The sequence below is a fragment of the Peromyscus eremicus genome, chromosome 20 (genome assembly GCF_949786415.1).
Source record: "Peromyscus eremicus chromosome 20, PerEre_H2_v1, whole genome shotgun sequence".
NCBI classification, from domain to species: domain Eukaryota; kingdom Metazoa; phylum Chordata; class Mammalia; order Rodentia; family Cricetidae; genus Peromyscus; species Peromyscus eremicus.
This window is the reverse complement of record NC_081436.1, coordinates 54,101,971-54,116,195: the sequence shown is the minus strand read 5'-3', so window position 1 is coordinate 54,116,195 and position 14,225 is coordinate 54,101,971. Positions and strand designations below refer to the sequence as shown.

At 34.0% G+C, this 14,225-nt stretch overlaps 1 long non-coding RNA gene across 1 annotated transcript; it reads left to right on the top strand.

Moving 5' to 3' along the window:
• The first annotated feature begins 628 nt into the window (after positions 1-628).
• LOC131896649 (uncharacterized) lies at positions 629-8,817 on the top strand. The gene is made up of 3 exons (XR_009375485.1): positions 629-695; positions 4,668-4,742; positions 8,651-8,817. It is a non-coding gene; the product is annotated as an uncharacterized LOC131896649 (long non-coding RNA).
• Positions 8,818-14,225: the final 5,408 nt, after the last annotated feature.

Here is a 14,225-nt window from a genome sequence, read left to right as displayed (position 1 = left end):
TTTCAACATGACCATATGGTAATTTGAAACTTCTTTTCAAATATGACCCAGTTAGTTTATTATAAACCTGGAAACTTACACTACTCTCCTTATGCATATATCCACCTGTACTAAAATTGGACTAATAATTTCCAATTGGAAGTTATGTCTTCATTCTAATACCAGACATATCAACTGAATTACATTAATTTTCCCATTAGAGCAATAGGAGTTCTCTTCTGTTTCTTATGTGGTTACCTCTATATATTCTATATTACAATTAAATATTGTCAAATTAAATTTCGCTTTGAATTGCTGAGAAGCCCACAGTTTTGGAGAACCATCAACATTTAAGTGATATATTGTGATTGCTTGCCCCACATATTTATGCAATTCCTGTCATGCATTATTTGTTAACACATGTCTCCAGAGCATCTGTGCTAACAAATGCTTTACTTAATAAATGATTGTTAATAGAAAATTTAAAACATATTACCAAGTAGAGAGAACATTACAATGATTTGTGATGTATTCATTGAATAGCTCCAATCATTGTCCACATACAATGTATTTGATTTACTCTGTAGACATGAATGTATATGTTAAATATTTTACATGACTCTTGTACTAACAACACATTATTATGCTGCAGGTATAGAAGATTCCTACTGGACAACTGATGTAATCATTTCAGCACACAGTGATAGCATGAAATGGTAAGAAAAATAGAGTAAATGAAATGAATTCAGAGCACATTTAATTGTGTATGATTTCTCTCTTTTTCAATATCTCTCTTCCTGGATAATGTTAGTAATGTTTATTGAGTGTGAGAAGAATGGAAAGATTCAATGGACTTTAAGGAATTGGAGCAATCAACCAAACCTGAGTAGTCAGCATGAAGCTGTTTAGGGGATGAAGTCAGGTATCATAAGCTTGGTTGGCTGTCTCTGAGTGGTTTGATAGTTCTAGGAAATGCCTCATTTAAAAGTTGAATGGCCACTTACATACAACAGCCTTTGGAAACTGCTTTAGAGCAGACACTTACATCTGAAAGTGGTCATATCTGTAACTCTTTGTTTGATTATATTGCCAAGAAAATGAAAGTAGACTAAAAAGAAAAAGATATGTACAAGGAATGCGACCTTAACACTCTGACATTGAGAATAGGGGAGGGGAGGACAACTTTAGAGAAGGCCATTTGAAAGCAGTAGCCAGTAAGTTGCAAAAATATCTCATACAGATGGTGTCTTGAAATCAGAAGAAAATACTGTTAACAGTGAGTTGTTAATGTTTCTCTCCACTTCCATTGACAAATACAGTACAATGGATTACAAAGACATCAGTTATGTTTAACTGTAGGTTAAACATAGAAAGGCAATCTGAGACTTCGACAAATCATGTGAATTAATTGGAGAGCCTAGAGTTTAGTGGGCTTCAGAGAAAATGAGAAAATAATTGGAAACATGGTTTTAGGTAGCTCTTTCTGAGTTAGAATGCCATTTTTCTTTCCTTTAAAAAGGAAAGAATCTCTATCATCTCTTTATCATTTATCATTTATCTACGTCTGCTTCTTTTCTTCTTACAGTAAGATAATTAGATGTCTCTTCTTAGTTCTCTCTGAGAAAGTAAACAATCATAAATTAAACTTTAGCAAGAAAAAATATTTAGTGTTTAAAGCAACTCAGTAATCCAGCAAGTGATTTCTTTTCTTTTCGTTGTCTTAAGTTTAACAAAAGATGTGTCATTGAAGAATAACTTGAAAGGTCAAAATTTGCACACTTTGTGGCTCCCAATGATGCAGACCAGAAAGGTTTTAAATCACTCTCTAGGAATATACTCAAGGTTTCTGTAAAATGATCAAGGCATCACATTAGAAACTGATAGATACCACTGTGGCTAAAATCCAAGGGATTGGTGTCTTACAACACACACACACACAAACACACACACACACACACACACACACACACACACACACACACACGAAGTTGAAAGTGAATAGTACAGCAATGTAAAATCTGCTCTCCTGCCTTCCATGAGCTTTTATTATGCCACTGATTCACTTAGTAGATGAGTATTTTAAAGAGAAATGTAATTATATGTTTTCTTACAAACTACAGAGTTTATGGACACTTCCTTTCTTAATTTTACTGATTTTTTTCTTTTGTGTTAACTTATGCTTTTAAACTAGGATGAGAGAATCAAGCTTCTTTTTTGTATATATCTATATCTTTGTAATGTTTTTTCTCTTTTTATTATTCTTTATTTTTTTTTAATTTAAAATACTTCATTGTTTGGAAATTTCATGCATGCGTATCTCTGCTGATCAAACCCATCCCTTTTCCTCCACTTCATTTCTTTCCATCTTTCCCCACTGTTACTTCTCTCAATTTCATATTCCCTTTTATTTCTTTTTTATTATTGTTTTCGTATATTTGTTATTTTATTTTTACATCCCAACCAAAGTCTCCCCTTCCTTCCTCTCCTCTGGATTCCTCCCTATCACCTCTCCTCTCCCCTAACCCTCATCCACTCCTCATCTTCTGTTTCTCTTCAGATAAGCGCAGGCTGCCCATGGATATCAGCCAGTCATGGTATTTCAAGTTAGAGTGAGACTAAGCACCTCCTCTTCTTGTAAGACTGGAAGAGGCAATCCAGCAGGAAGAGTGGCCCCAAAATCAGGCAACAGAGTCAGTGCCTGCTTTTGCTGTTAGGATTCTTACAAGAAGACCAAGTTACACAATTGTACCTTATATGTAGAGGGCCTAGGTCAGTCCCATGCAGGCTCCCTGTTGTCAGTACCCCTTTCTTTTAAACCCCCTGAGTTCAAACTGTGCTGCCATGATTTGCATGGGTACATGGCCATCTACTGGGGCCTGGGTTGTCTCTCAGGGCCGGCATCCCTGAAGAACACTATTCTCCTCTTCTAGGAGCCATGGATTTTCAGAATGTTTTCAGCTTAGGATGTTACTTTGAACCCCTTCCCCATCCATGCTGCAGTTTAGCAACAGTTGACTTTATGATGCTTTCGAACAAGATTTTATTTTAAATCTTCCTGGCCAGCTGCTTCCCAATGCCTTCGCAGCAGCCCAACAAATAGTGAAAAATACTCGGGAGGCAGAGGCAGGCTGATCTCTGTGAGTTTGAGGCCAGCCTGGTCTACAAAGTGAGTTCCAGGAAAGGCGCAAAGCTACAAAGAGAAACCCTGTCTTGGAAAGAAAAAAAGAAAAAGAAAAATATCGGTTTTTTGATTCTTAAACTGAGGATGCCATCTACTCTATCAGATTTCAGCATTTTGAATACTACTTATTCCTAAATCATGTACCTGGCTTTCAAGGATGTTTTCTCCAAGTTTTCAGGATTTCTACATTGGTTATTACAATTTTAGTTTACCATCTTCTTAATCACATTTTATTAAAGTTATGATTTGGTTGATATATTAAAAAATACAGCTTAATTTCATTTTACAATGATTGAAGCATGGGAAATGTTTCAGGTTTCATTCAAAACAACTCAGAAGTTATTTCATTTTTTTCAGGTTTTATAGATAAGAATCATTCCTACTACAGATTAATTAGATCATCTTTTCTCCAAATTATATTCAACACTAACATCCTTTTTTTTTTTTTCCTCATTTCTGACTCAGGAACTAAATTCTTCCTGGTATTTTTACAACAATGCCATTACTAGACATTCTCCTTTTTCAAGGGTATTGTTGAAAATGTTTGAAAAGCATGAGAGTACACATGGAACCTAAGGTTCACTTAGTTTTGGTCTTTAGACCCTAGGGATGTTATAACACATTGCTCCCCAGCAATATGCATTATTACAGATAACTGCCATTGAAGTTTGCAGTGCTGATCATGTATTCAAAGGCAAAGACTGCAGATTCTCATTTTCATCTTTGTTGTGTGAACTTGTGCACTACTCTAATCTTTAGCATTTAAAAGAACATCATAGACTACAGGTTCAATCAACAACCAAATGAGTAAATGAATATTGAATGAAATATTCAAACCTTTTTAAAAGGGATGAGCTTATCTGCTATCTAAATGCCAAAAGCACCCCCTCCTTAAGTCTCAGAAATACTTGTTATGAGCTCAGACAAGTGTCTATGAAAACATAGGAGGAGATTATTAGGTTATTTATTTCTGCTCTATGATAGTCACAAAAGAAACATTGATTCAAATATTTTCTATATGTAAAAAGAATTGATGCCAATCTGTGTACCCTTTTTTAATTACTGTTTGTTATTTTTCTGAACATTAAAAATATAGCCTGCGTTCAACACTCAGACCCTCCAGGGATTTTGAGAACTCTCTTCTCTCTATATTAATAATTTTATTTTCTACTACTGCTGATTGCAACAACTATTTATATACATTTTCCCTAAAACTACCTCTTTAACCATATGTGATCACAGAATAACAAGCCACACTTCTGAAATGTTAAAAAATAGTACCAGAGGAAATAATTCCATGAAGTTTTCTTACTGGTATATCAAATATGAATATTTTCCACAAAGAATGTAATGTTTTTTTTTCCTCTGTCCCTTTGTGGCTTAGATTTCTTGTTGTGTTACATGTGGGTTTGGGATCTATATTTAACCTTCTGTTGTTTCCTTGAGGAATCTGAATGGAAACTTGGGTGACTGTCTAGGTAGCCATATATCTCTGTTGTTTCTGTAGGTTTCATCCAGAACAACTTCAAAGCTCCAAGCTGAGAGGGTCCAGCCTCACAGACTACTCCAGCCAGGACTTCAGGTAAATCCTGCAATTTCCCATTAAAAAGAGACTGGACAACTAATATTACAGCTTGTTTTCCCAGGAGTTGACCATTATCTCAATTTTCTCAATGGCCCCTAAACATAACATCACAGGACATAATTTTAAAAACAGGATGCCCAAATTTCCAAAAGGTGGGGTGGGTGGTTTTTGGTTGTTCAGTGGATTATGGATATTTGTCATCATTTAGGGTGGTTGGTTGTAAATTGCTATTGGTCATGGTGAGAAAATTAAGTAAGGGAAGTTGAATCTGAGTATCTCTTTCTGAAAAAAAAGTAGGGGGGATATGATAGAATATAATAGTGTAAAAGGGTAGATTATTAAATCTACTTTAAACTAAAAACCAACTATTACTCTCAAATATTTTATATTGTTATGGATTTTTGTATATAAATAAAATTTAAGGTTATTTTTGTTATATTTGTGGATATGTTCCTACTCTTGTTTAAGGTATTATACCTATGCAATTCATTTAACAATGTAATGTAATTTTTTAGTCCTTAGAAATTATTGTTACAAACTATCTAGGATAATTGTAAAATACAGGTTAGTAGTTAGTATCTATAATAATAAAACTTGTAGTCATGTTAAGTATGTTTTAAAGGTGAAACAGAGGTATATTTTAGATAGATAGGTTGTCTTCAAATACTCCAGAGACCAACAGAATTTAATGTTTTAATAACCTAAGGCTTTTCATGAAAGTGAGACATGTCTGCTCTTGGCAGCACCAATTTACTTAAAAAAAAATAATGGACATTAAATTACCTCTATTTGGTTTGCTTTTAATGTGGCAAAGCTAGCCATTTGGGCAAGAAACTCCTCTTGCTTCAATTCCTGACTGTATGCTGTCCAAATTGGATAAGCAGGACGCAAATAAGGGGGCGACTGAACTTTGCCACAACAAGGTAAGACAATCCTTCAAAATTTCTGCTTCACAAAAAGTTTATCAGATATTCTAGGCCTCTAAGCTTAAGACAGATGCCTCAATGTTGCAGAGGAACACTGGATGAATATCCAGATAGTCAGGTATCTCTGTTGTGTCTATAGTTTTGGAAGTTATTTGCTCTGCATTTATAGTTTACTCAGGTAATACTACTTCCTTCTCAGGTCTCTGATGGGGTTGAAGGCTAAATAGTTATAGTTATAACTTTCCTTATTAATAAATTAAAAAAAACTTACAAAAGAGATATAAAATTTTTAAAGGTTATAAAACATAAAAGCTTAAGATGTTTATCTAAAAAATATTTTAGGGTCTAAAATGATATTTTTATATTGGGAATACAATTTATGGTAAAAAATGATTTAGTTATAAAAATGTTAGATTCTTCAAGATAAGAATAGATAATACAGTATTTTCTTCAAATTTACCAAATATATATAGGCTGGATATTGTGAATGTAAATCTTAACTGATAATAGTTCTTATTATATGTGTTTTTATTGTGTTAGAGTTAAACCTTTTCCTTTTTACTTAGCCCAAATGGGCAAATCTTGTGCAATATTTGTGTGTACTGTAAAGATGTTTCTCTGCCTAAGGCACCTTCTAATTAGTTTAGTATGAGCTGAATGGCCAATAGCTAGGCAAACAGAGAACTTACAGGCAAAGAGAGACAAAAGGAAGAAGAAATGTGGGTTCATCAGCAGGACACCAGGGAGACACTAAAGAAGCTGACCTTATGGTGCAGAGTACAGGTCACTGAGCCACGTGGCAGAATCAAGAGCAATGAAAGTAGGCTAATATAAGTTACAAGAGCAAGTGGGACAAACCTAAACTAAGGCCAAACTTTCATAATTAATAATTAGTCTCCTTGTCATCGTTTGTGGGCTAATGGTCAAAGGAAAGTCTGATAAGAAAGCTTACTGCAGGATAGATGTACATGAACTGAAAGCTTTCACAGGCTACAACAGCTGTATCAGAGCTACAACCTGCTAAAGTTTTATAATTTTAGGAACACAGATGCAGATCAATTTTTGTGATAAATAACTGTCAATACTAAGAAGATTTGCATCATTTCTGGTTTTGTTAGCTTTATTTCAACCAGTTGTAATAACCACACAAGCATGGCACTATGTTATGCCTATTACATTCTGATGAAGCTTGGATATTACAAAGTCTAGTTTAGTTAGCTTTTTTTGTATATAGGCAAACATTACTTACCTTATCAAACATTCACCAACATTGTAGAATTCAATTATTCTACTAGAGTAAAAGTACTTAATTATATCTCATCTTCTTTCCTCCTCTCTCTTTTTCTTCCAATGGTTCCATAATGGATAGTAATATACAAGAACTATAGGTAGGACTAAACTAAATGACAACATGGCGACCTGATCTATTAATAACTTCCTTTTCATGTGCTAATACTCAATAAGGAACTATGAAGAACTTTTCACATCAATCTACTGATAACCAGCCAATAAATGTTACCATCATATACATTTTTAAACAATTCTTTAAAATTACTGTGATTATTTTATTATATACCAAATAACTACTTCACTCAATTTTACTTTAATTCATATGCTGTAATTAATTAATTTTCTTCTTTAACAGAAAAGTTATTTTGAAAATAACTTGTAATATCTTCATGGTTCCAGAATAATACCTCTTATATGAACTACGAACACATTTTACCACAAAAGAAAATTTAAATACTCACATGTCATCTTTTTTTTAAATAATTTTTGAATATAGTGAAGACATTTTAGAAAGTATAACTAAAATTGATTTCAAACTGTGATACAGAATATCTAAAAATCTGACTGTGTTAATTCTAAGATTTCTTAATAATAAAAGTTTCCAAATTTTTCCCTATTAACCTTATTTTTATTAAACCTTACTCCAATACAATAAGCTAAAATAACTTATTACTTCATTCTTCAGTAATTTTTGACAACCTAGAGAGTACATGCCATATTTTTTTAATGAGAGATTAAATAATTAACGGATAGGAATACAAGACAACTTGATGGATTAATGCCAAATCTAAGATAATATAATGAAGATTTGAGAGAACAAAAGCCAATGCCAACTTCCTGTCCTATTTAATAGAATCTGAACTGCAAAGTTGCTTGGTAAGTCAATAAAGACTGTGTAGCCTTGGGTCTTGCTGTTGCTCCTGAAATATTTACAAACCTCAGTGGAAATCAGTAGATTAGATCAGTCAAAATTGTATGCATATATGGAGATACTACTATGAGAGACACTAATATATGCAATGTGTCAAATGCATATTTAAATATTACTTAATATTAAAAAATACAATGCAATAACTATTTTATTATTAGAAAGAACAAAATATTTTACTGTCATTCTGTAAGTTTAAGTCATTTTATTTTACTAAAAATTTTCATTTCTCAAATTTGCTTTTTTCTCTTCATGTGGACATTTCTTCAAAATTCATATGCATCACCAAAACAAAAACAAAACACTCCTGGTTTATGAAAGGAAAGTCCAACCGTATTATAACATTGTTTCTTCAAGATAGGTAAGGATTTGGACAAAGTAACATTGACCTGAAAAGTTTAAAAGAAATGAGCATGTGCAAGATGAAACAAAATTAACAAAGGCTACAAGGGCATGTACAAAATAACCTCTAATGTACTAAGTATGTTTAACTTCAAACATTTTCCTATGTTTTTAATAATCAATCAATACAGGCAAGGTTGCTATGATTAATTTTAGATGATTTTCAAGTTTAGTTAATACTGTTATTTTTGTTTTTAAATTAGGAACTAGTATGGTAACATTTCCTTAGGATTAGGAAAGCTAGGAAGAGCTTGCTGAATTAACATCAAAAATAATGATTAAAAACGTAGTAAGATAACTGTGGAGCTTGATTTTGTTTAATAGGTGAATCACCTGAAAACTGTCATAATTTATTACAGATTGTTGCCAAAAAAGAAGACTCAAGTAACCTCTTCACCTCCTGTGGAGGACATTCTCACAGGGTAGCTGTCATGTCCAGATCCATCAACACCACTGCCTTACCTCTGGGCAAATGTCATCCTTATTTTTTTGTATTCCTCTTTCATTTGCTGTGGAGTGGAAATTCTCTCTACAAGGTTAGCTGAGGCAAGAGTAGGCTATATTATTTCCAAATATCAGTTGTTTAAAATGAAAGGTTGACTGTCTCTCCTTTTTGTGTAAGGCAAGTGGAATCACTGTTGCTAAGATTGTATTTGATAACGCAGCATGTCCTCCTACAAGCAAGCTGCATATACATTTTCTCTTTGGTTAGAATACAATGCAATTTTGATTCACATGTGGGGAAAACTTGTGATACCACCAAGAAGAAAAAATATATTTGCAAGTGCTCGTAGATGCTGGAAACTGCATGGAGCTTTTCTAGAAATTCAAAATTTTAAACTTACCAGTACAGATAAGAAAGCAAAAGAAAACTTTCTAAACAACTATGAAAATATCTCTTTGATCAATCATGACTGATGGTGGAAGACTTTTTTTCTTTTTCATTTTTTTAAAATGAATTCCTTGGGTTCTGTTGTTGTGAGGCATGCCTTTAGCTCCAACACTCAGGAGGCAGAGAAATGTATATTCCTATAAATTCAATCCTAGCCTCATCTAAATAGAGTTTCAGGCCAGCCAGAGCCACACAGGGAAAGCCAATCTCAAAAGAAAACAAAACAAAAATCATTTTAAAAAATGTATCGCTAGTGATCAAAACAAGGACATGCCTCATGTTAGGGAGTACTCTTCTATTAAAGTAAAAACTAGCCCTGTAGATGTAACCAACCGTCTTATTAAATAAGAAACACAGAGCCGATTCAGAGAAGAAAGCCAAGAGGTTAGAACTAAGAGCCTTACCCTTCCTGCTTCACCGATCCTGCTTCAGCCAAGAGAGCTCTCCAAAAAGGGGCCTACTTCCTGTGTGTATGTCTTTATATAGTCTAGCTGTTCTGCCTTCTCATTGGTTGTAAACCTAAACATGTGACTGCCTTGTCATTGCCTGTATGTACCGCCTTCCAGGTCCTTAAAGGCGTGCGCCACCACCGCCACGCACTTGCTATGGCTCTAATAGCTCTGACTCCTGGGCAACTTTATTTATTAACATACAATTAAAATCACATTTCAGTACAAGTAAAATACCACCACATAGCCCACTGACTTATATTTCTATAATCTTTATGGCAATATAATCATGAGTTTATTATGCAAAAAGATGACTGAAGTTATGTTATCAAATATATATAAATGTGTAACAAATATCATATATAATATACATATATACACAGTTAAATAATATAATATGACAAGGTAATATAATTTTTCTTTTTGAATTTTATTGAGCTTGTGGTATCTATACTGTTTTCACATATAACTTGTAGCTTGAGTTACATTTGTAAGCTGGAGTTTTCCTGCCTGGCCCACAGTCAGGGCAAATCTCTTTCACCTGCCAGTCCCACAGCCCCTCAGACCCGACCAAGTAAACACAGAGACTTATGTTGCTTTCAAACTGTATGGCCATGGCAGACTTCTTGCTAACTGTTCTTATAGCTTAAATTAATCCATTTCCTTTAATCTATACCTTGCCACATGGCTCGTGCCTTACCGGCATCTTCACAAGCTGTTTCTCATCATGGCGGCTGGCAGTATCTCTCTGACTCAGCCTTCCACTTCCCAGCTTTATTCTCCTCCTTGCCCCGCCTATACTTCCTGCCTAGCCAACGGCCAATCAGTGTTTTATTGATTAATTAGCAACACATTTGCCATACATCCCACAGCAATAACTTAATTTCAAAATATATTTTGCTTGATTTGTGTTTACACTTTTGTGTTCTTTTCCTTAAAGATCTCTAACTAATTTGTAAGCTTTATGTTCCAAAACAGAATTGATGAATTCTTTGAGAGGAAATATCTCTTTAATAACATCTTATAATTGCTATTATCATAATTTAGTCTGTTTTAAAATGTGTGGAAATTGGAATGAACTCAATGTATTTCATGTCATATTGCTTTGTTTGGGCATTTTTTTTGTCCTTTTGTTTGTTTATTTGTATATTTGTTTGTAAATTATGGTTCTGATGTTGTGGCTTTATAGATGTTTGTGTGTGTTTCTTGTGTTTTTTTCTTTCTTTTTAAATGCTTTTATTTGGCCGGGTAGTGGTGGCGCACGCCTTTAATCCCAGCACTCGGGAGGCAGAGCCAGGCGGATCTCTGTGAGTTCGAGGCCAGCCTGGGCTACCAAGTGAGTCCCAGGAAAGGCGCAAAACTGCACAGAGAAACCCTGTCTCGAAAAACCAAAAAAAAAAAAAAATGCTTTTATTTTTCTTTTGTCTTTTTTTTTTTTTTTTTTTTAAGAGAAAGATAAAGCAGGGGTACAGAAGGGTGGGTGGGAAGGTGGGGAGCATCTGGGAGAAATAGAGGGAAAAAACTGAAATCAGAATATATTTTATAAAGAAACTCACTAAATCCAAAAATTGAAATGGAGAAGGAAAAAGAAGCACTTACTGAAAAGCAAGTGTGGGCTACTGTGGAATTTAGCATACCCATTAGACATACCAGGCTGTCTTTCATGAATGCAAAGTTTTCTGAGACAGGGTCTTTCTATTTAGGCCTGGTTGGCTTGGAATTTAGATCTGCGTGTCGCGTTAGAGCAGCAGAAGCAGAATTAAGGCATCAGTCAACACTACTTAGCTGAACAAACCAAGCTTTATCTTTTATGTCACCAGCACTACCAAGGAGCAGAGGAAAGGAGGATTGGAGCCACATGGGAGTTGGGGGCACCCTGTTCCATTATAAAACATAATTTGAACAATGACTTGGTGATGTGGGCAGGGCACTTGATAGTTCAGGGTTTCTCCCTCACCTTCAAAATAAAGACATTTGCTCCTAACTACATAGTGCCCAGTGCACTGATTCCTGTTAATTATACCAAATCTCCCAACAGTTCCGGTAATCTTTTAGACCATTATATATGAATTGATGTAGATGGAAAATTGATTGCTTAGAGCTGTTTAGAGAACAGAACAAATATACAGCCTTAAACAGTCAAACTAGAAAAACAAAACAACAACAACAACAACGAACCAAAGTTCGTACAGTAATGTTAGTTAAGTCCTGAATATGCAGTTCAAAGTTGTGAGAACCATGGGAGCCAAAGTCCATGACCGAGTACTGTTAGGCAGGCAAGCTTCTCATCATTCTGCTCAGCTCAGTGTGGCTGCTCTCAGGACTTCAGCTGATGCAGATAAAGACTACCTCCTTGAGGAAGAATAATCTGCTTCACTCAACCATAATCCTCAGCATCACAGACACACCAGAGACCTTACAGACACACCAGGAAATCTTACAGTTGAGTTAGTGCACAGTTGCACACTCACTTATTTCCTATCTAGTGCAAAGAAAGTTAAGCTACTGTAATGTCATTGCTTTCTGTCAAATGAAACATTTTTATAACTTAGTTTTTTTTAACCATTATTCACATTTGATGTCAACAATCCACAGTGATTGTCCTTTAATTTGTGTATTTGGGGTGAAAACTAACAATTATATATAATTTTTGCAAGGCTTAGTTTCTTTGGATGTATGGATGTAGCAGCAATGTAAAGAAAGCCTTTTCAATGCTAGGCTGTTTTTTTTTCATTGGTATCAAAAATTAGTGATCTGAGATATTCTCATTGAAACACTCCAAGAATGTCTTAAGTTTATTCTTGGATAGATTTCTTGATTTTTCACTTTTCTGATTAATTTTTTATATTATTTGCTATCATTTCTCTCAGGCTTTTATTCTTGTTTTTATGCTATATTGTGTTTCATCTAGCCATGTAGCTCACATTTACTAATTGTTCACTAAGAATAGAAGTTAAATCATTAATTACTAAATTCCCTTTTCTAAGGATATTTCATTCTTTTTGATATTTTACCCATTTCCTTATATTTGTCTTTGGTTCATTATCTCAAAATTAAATAACAAAAGTACAGTGTGTTATTAAAGAAAAGCATTGTAAATATGATGTTGAGTCTACCAGTGCTTTCTAGGTTTTGAAATATATTCAAAAATTGAAATCGACAATTATGCAAAATAGATCTAATTGATCCCAAATTAACTTTTTTTGTCCTTTCAAAAATCTTACGAAAAAGCTAGGTAGAAACTTAAATAAACAAAGACTATAACAATAAGTAACAGTAACACATGTATCTGTACATGCACAAATGTACAGAGAACGGAAGAATTGAATTTGGAGAGCTGAGAAGCACAGGGGCCATTGTAAAGTCTCCATATCCTGAGAAGCTATAATTCCAACAAAAGAGAAATCATGAAGCACATTATTTGTAGCAGAGAATTGTGAATGTTACACATTGGAGAAGACAAAACACCTCTGAAGGAAGGTCTTTAAGTGGAGTTTAAAAAGAAGAAAAATGGCTAACATCTTCTTTAAAGATATTAGATACCTAAATGTTTTCCTCCATCTCACTGAGCAAACAGAAACCACTTTTTCATTCCTTCCCTAGTTGTACCTGCAGGGTTCAATTTTTCTGCTTTATTTCTACAAAACGACATTCTTGATGGTCAAAATAATGCCACGTTTACTGGAACTATTAATTTAGATGGCTTACTTTCCAAGTAAATTTCAAGTTATTTGGAGGAAGCCAAAAATGTCTTATGCAAATGTGTGTTACAAGCAGCGGAAACGATTCCAGGAAGATATTGCATGGATGTTTCTTAAGTGAATTAATAATGATAACGGCATCATTAGCAAAACAACTTTACTAGCAGTAGCATCTCAGTCCTTAATGGAGAAAACAATCCTGAAACAAAAGCAAATCATTTGGAAACAGACTTGGTTATATAGTATGTATCAAGAAACTCTAGTGTAAACTCCATGAGAGAAAGGACATAAATGAAAGCCGTGGGAGAGGGCTACTACAGAAGCCTTGACTGGTAATTTACAGGATTCGCCTTAGTGTTATAATCAGGGTTATCCACCTAATTGTAACAAGTCATAGAGATCATGGAAATGTGATATCACAAAAGACTGAACTAAAATTCCATTCATAAAGATGGTTCCATCAGAGAGGATAAAATATAGTTTCTAAAAATCTGTTATTTTGAAACATAAAATAATGAAGTAACAAACTGTAATATTATAGAGTAGAATAATAAGAGTAATATAAGAATAAAGAAATTACAGAAATAGAATATTTTCATTGAAATACCATAATTTTTGAATTTCTACAATGAAAAATTCAAGGACTGGAACATCCACTTTCAGAAATGACAAAGAATGTAATTGGTCCTTTTTAACCTCATGAAAACAACTGAACTCTGGAAGAAAGAAAGCATGATTGGAGGTTTCACAGATAAATCACTATAGTAATAATTTAAAAAAAATGACTGGGCCTAACCAAAGAGGAAAAGAAGTCAGTACTGAATACAGCATTTGGGCTGCCTTAGCATTTTATGTACTCAAGAAGAAAATGATCAAAAGCTGAGAAGCATAC